This window comes from Chionomys nivalis, chromosome 1 (assembly GCF_950005125.1).
Source record: "Chionomys nivalis chromosome 1, mChiNiv1.1, whole genome shotgun sequence".
NCBI lineage: Eukaryota > Metazoa > Chordata > Mammalia > Rodentia > Cricetidae > Chionomys > Chionomys nivalis.
In genome coordinates this window covers 94,015,134-94,021,133 of record NC_080086.1, presented here as the reverse complement: position 1 = coordinate 94,021,133, position 6,000 = coordinate 94,015,134, and positions in this window count along the sequence as shown.

The window sequence follows — 6,000 nt, the reverse complement described above, 5'->3', positions numbered from 1 at the left end:
GTATTCAGAGCACTCAAAATGATTGTATCAGTTGTGCTAGGGAAAAGCTTGAGCTGAAAATTAGGGAAGTCAATAGTCTGACTAAGTTAAGAAGCCAAGATAAAATGGGTCTTACTTAAGGGGAAAACCTCTGTAAATTTCTGCCTTTTGAGTCTTTGTGTCTGTTGCCAGTAAATATTCATGGTCATTGGGATGTAGCATGTGGCTGTTGCTGGGATTGGTGATGTGCTCCTGAACAAGGATTAAGGCGTGGCCTTCCTCCTTGGACCCGACTAATCCTTGACTGTGCATGTTCTTGAGTGTACATGCATGTGAGTATACATATGTGCATGCATGTATGCATGCATGTGTGTGTGTGTGTTGAGGCAGGATGAGAGGACTCCTTCTTGTGATGGACAGAACCTATTTGATGGTGTCATTTGACATGGCAATAGGTTGAGGTGGCTTTAAGAAGACATACTAAGAAGTACATAGTCTTCCCCTTTTATTGAATGTGTCTAAAAGTGACCATCATCTGGCAGGCTGAGAGACAGGAGGGACTTGAGGGCTAGGTGACAGAGGTATTAGACATATATGTTACTTGATGGAAGCAGAGCAGGCGAGAAAAGAAGAAACAATGAGTCTTTATTAGACTGGAGGAGGCTCGATAAAAAATCCTCAGTAATAAAAGGCTGCACCCCAATCCCCTGTCCCAGACTCAGATTGCCTACAGCTGTGATGGAAACCCAGTTGTGTGGTTGTAGTCTAACAGCCCTTTGGGCTAATAGTAAACACACTCCCCACAGATGTCCCACACCCTCACTGTCCCCTGCAGCTCCCATAGGCCCTCACCCCTCCTCCATAGGGCTCTGTGTTTCCACTCTTCACTGAAGAGGTAAAGGAGGCCAAGACAAGGGCGGGAAGCTGGGAAGAGTCTGGCCAGGCATCCCTGTCTGGGTCTTTGAGACCAATGGATATGGGCAGCCTCACCTTCTGCTAGCTGTTGGGCCCACCTGTTCTTCCGTTTGAAGACTCACAGTACATACTGGCTCACTATTTAGGGTCCTGAAGAGGTGGTCTTGCTTAAGCACAGAACACTGGCTGCAAGATTGCTGCCACCTATTGCGTGGGGCATAGTAAGGGGCTTATTTTGACAACCTTAATCCACAGTATAAATGAGTAGTATCTCTATGATTCAATGTATCTTGAAGGCTGCCCTCAACTCAAGGCTTTCCCAGTCTCAATACCACCTAGCTCTATTGCTCTTTCTCTCTGTATCCCTTGTGGATTAGTTACTTTTCTATTGCCACGATGAAAACGGCATGACCAAGGTGACCTATAGAACAAAGAGCTTATTTGGGCTTATGGTTCCAGAGGGCTAGGGTCTGTAAGGGCCAAGCAGAAGCCTCGGCAGCACCAGCTGAGAGCTCACATCCCAAGCCACAAACAGGAAGCAGAGGGAGCCAACTCAAAATGGCACAAGACTTTTGAAACCCCAAAGTCCACCCCTGGTGGCACACTTCCTCCAGTAAGCCTCGACTCTCTCCAAATAGCCATCAACTGGGGACCAAGTATCCAAATACAGGAGACTTGGGGTGGGGTATATCTCATTCAAGCTACCATACCATGGATCTCCCTTTTTGGACATGCTGAGTGTTCCTAAACAAATTACACTCCTCCCGTCTAATTTGTATATGAGCCCCCCCCACTTCCTTTGTGCAGAATAACATCATATTTGGAGATGAATGACTTTGAAGAAGTAACTCATTTGAAATGGGCATATTAGTATCCGTGGCCCCTAATCCAACCTGGCTTGTACCCTTTGAGGGAGAAGAGACTGAGACACACATGAACGAATAAAGGTCTGTTAAGCCAAGGGTGAAGCCTCTGCAGGATCTAGCCCCACCAAGCTGTTGATCTTAAACTTCAAATTTCAGAATCCAGAGGAATAAACGTCTGTTGGTTAAGATTCCTGCTGTGCTTTCTCTGCAATGGCTACCTGAGCTGTGCTACCCGATGGTCCCCAGGTGGACCCCAGAACTGAAAGTGCTCCCCACTCTGATACACTTATGCTCCCTAAATCCTGAGATCGTGCTTAGTTTCTGCAACAAACAGTTAACAGAAAACCAAGCAGTTCCATTTGTTTTCTGGGTTGCTCTCTCGTGTATTTTGGTTCCACAGTGTCGTGTTGATTTATCCAATTGCCGTGAGTCCCTATTGTTTGTGCCTGTGCAGTGTTTCTCCACCTGCTTCTGTTATGATCAGTTCTCTGTGTGTGTGTGTGTTTGTGTGCACATGTGTGTGTCTGTGTGTGTGCGTGCATGTGTGTTTACTCTTTTACCTTCCTGTTGGCCTCTTTGGGTAGAACTTGTTCCATGGTCCATCTGTGTGTAGCACAATAGCAGACATGTAAGAGATGCTCAGTCATTATTTTCTAGATAGAATGAAGCATCACCTCTGTGTTCACCCGGTGAGAGTAATGTTGGGTCTCAATGTCAGCCTGAATTTGTTTAGGATGCTGGGATTCCCACCTGCACCCCTGGATCAGGGAGGGCTGTGAAGAGGGGATTTTGAGAGAGCAGATGTGGTGGAGGTGAAGTCACATGGCAGTGAGAGCAAGGGTTTAAAGAACTGCCTGATCTGAGTTTCTGAGCAATCGTCCGTATTGATTGATTGGTTTTTCAGGACTTCAGGGTTTTTCATGCAGAGCAGACCCAGCAACCACAGGAAGACATGGGTGAGTGACATGCAAACTCCCTGGGCTGTGGGCTCAGCTCCCTGGCCAAGTTCCTTCCAGTGACCCCAGTGGAGCCAGAAGGCACAGGTGACTGGAAAGCAGCCAAGCCTCGGGCCCACTTTGGGTCCCTAGATGGGTCACTGTGAGTGTCGGGTCACCAGTACCAAACCGGTGGGCTGCACGTGCAACTTGTCATGCGTGGTAGCCACACAGCAGTCTGAAAGACCCAGCCTGGGGGAGCCACCCCCTGGAGCGGCACTCTGACACCCTCCACTCTGATCTAAACACAGGTTTTTAATTTCCCAGTGTTCTGCCCTTTCTCCCTCTTGCTGGTTGGCTTCTCTGTCACTTCATTTCCTGCTGTGCTCTCATCTTACAACAAAGGTGAACGGAGCTGACCTCTCCTTGCCCCAAAGCAGAATAAAATACAGAACAGATTTTTTTGTGAATTAAAAATAGACCCGAATACCACCAGCCAGTCACTGCGGTGCTCCACGAGGTCCATCTGGTCTACTTCATACTGGCCCTACAGTTTCAACCCCAGGGCACAGAAGCAGAGTCAGGGCCAAGCCCTGGGGCAGGCAATAGACAGAGGCCAGCTCTCTGAGCCTCAGTGAGGCTAAACCAGGTGGTGTTGGACAACTCTTTCCTGTGGAGGGCAGCTGGGAACATGGTGACCTCCTTTCAGGTTGTCCTCACCAGGGGACCAAGTAGGAAAAATTGAAATGCTAATCCCTTATAGGGAGGAAATATTTGGAACATTGGGGGAAATTACAAGAAGGAGGCCATGTCTTAGAATGGCAGCAGTGACCAGTTTAGAACCGGATAAGCCCTTGCTCTTTTGCAACAGCCTGTGTTATGTTAGGGTGAAGACACTCCGTCTCAGTGGTGCCATCTATGAAATGGGTACAGGGAGGCAGATTTTAGGGTGAGCTTGGAGTTAAATAAGACATCACATGGGGAGTGCTCATCACAGCTCTATGGACTGTGCTTTGATCGTTTGCTTGTTAGCTTAACTGTCAGTGGGATCCCCTGGGACCTCATACCCCCAGCTTTAGTCTCTCAAAAGTATCCTGGTATTTTATGTCAGTTTTCTGCACAGACCAGTGCTTCCTTCTGTCTGTGTGTGACAGCTGTCTCGCCCTAGAGCAGACTCTCTGCTCCTGTATTGGCCGCTGGCGCGCAGCTCCCATCCGTGCTGACCAGCAGGGTGTGCTCATGAATGCTTCACTGAATAACTGGATGTACAACTGATTGCTGTTTTAAGAAATGATGTCAAGACAGGTATAAGATGCGGCTTTAGGATGTGTCCCTCCATGCCTTTCACTTCCCTGTTGAATCATAAGTGAGGCCATGCTTGCTGGGTTTTCCCTGGTCTTCAGAGAACCGTTACTAGGCTCAGAAGCAGAAACTGCCTGTAAGACGCTTCCCGTGCTGAATTTTGTTTTGAAAAGTTCTGAAAGCGTTGGAAAAGGTATAGTAGATGCATGGAAGCTGAGTGGAGGGAGAGTACAAGAAAAGCGGGGGGAGGGGGGAACATGATAGAAGAGACATTTCTCATTATTTTCTTGCTCCCAAGTTCCAGAGAAATTCGCAGAAGCATGTGGGACATGGGGGCGCCCTGGAGCTTCTATGAACAGCTTTGGTTGCTCAAGTGCTTTAGAGATATATCATGGTTAGGAGTGGTCAGCACCTGGAGGATGTGGGGGACTGGTCCTAGGACTCTCTGGGGATGGAGTGGCACCAGCAGAGTGAACTGGGATAACGGATATCTGTGAACAAACTCTCTAGGACTGATGGTTGATGAGCATATAGGGTCTTCCTGGTACCCAGATACTGCTTACAGGGCTTAAAAAGGCACAGGCCCTGGAGAGGCAGAAGCTAAGCAAGGGAATTAGGTCTAGAGCTCAATTGTTCATTTCTTTCTTTACTGTCTATCTAAACACCAAATCTTCTCACAGATTGTGTAGGAAGTACGCTGGGTCTGTGTTTGGAGAAAGAGCACATCTGGGAACGAGCAGTGTCCTTCCTGGTCCTAGGTGGCTCTGTTGAGCTCAGGGTGCCATACCTGTGAAAACAAAAACCCTGTGTATCAGGCTGCATTTTCCCATGAGCAAGAAAGTTCGTTATCTTTTTCTGTAAAGCAACTAAGTTTCACAGAAGAATCCTTTGTACTCTAGCTGATGTCTGATGCCTGTGGCTTTCCAGGACTCTCTCACTGTGCCGTTTCAAACATCACTATTCAGGAGGTCCTTGGGGAGGCTGAGGCATATCACAGTGGCCAACTCCACGCTACTTTTCCAGGGACCTTCTGCTTGTTTGGCCCTAGACTTACTGATTCACATCTCCATGGGACATGGCAGGCCCTCCTCCTCCTCAGCTCAGTCTGAGAGTGGAATGGGGTTCCCCTTCCCACTCTGCCCTTGGCATTTCACTCTCAGATGGCGAGATGCCCTCCTTTGCCTTTTAAAGGGCCAGCTTCCAATGCCTTGCTTAGGAAGACAAAAGTAGATGGTGTCCTTGTCAACACCATCTTCCATGCCTGCGTCCAGTCTTGCTTGGTGACATTGCCCCCTGGTCCGGAACACAGGTGGCTGGGTATGACTCATTCTTTCCTCCACCTTTGTGTTCAGTTCACTGCTTTGTTTCCATCACATACCACAAACTATTATCTTAAGTCATTCTTCTCTTTGGGGGCCATAGCTGTTCACCAGGGACTGTGCCCTTTTGGGGGACTGTCTTCAGAACAGTGCCCTTGCCTTGGGACTTTGATAGTTTTCTTTATAGTTATATATTTTCTCCCATCAGTGATAGCTGCTTCTCTATAGAATGTCATGCTGGAAGGAAGGGTTGAAGCTGATCCAGCATCAAGGAAAGACGAATTGGGAAATCTATTAACTATGCCCAGGAGAAGGGTTTGGAGTCTGCCGCATGGGTGGGGAAATGAATGCCTGAGTGAGTGCTTCAGGGTGTCCTGGAGCCTCTGTTTGGGCATCATCTCTGAGATTCTGCCCTCTGGTTAAAACCTTATGCTTGAAGCATCTATCAAGTAAGCCCCTGAGCTGAGAGCATTTCTGAGCTTTTAGGTATCTTGTTTGCGCCTTCCTCTATCTCATACAATGTCAGGAATCCACATAAGTCCTGCAGCATGCAAGGGAAGGCTGGTCACAAGATACCTGAAGGCAGAGGTCATCTCATGGAGTGTCCAGAAAAACTCCTGGAGGTGAGTGAGTATTGTCAGAGTAAAAGCATGAAGGAAGGACACGGACAAAATGACCCCTGGA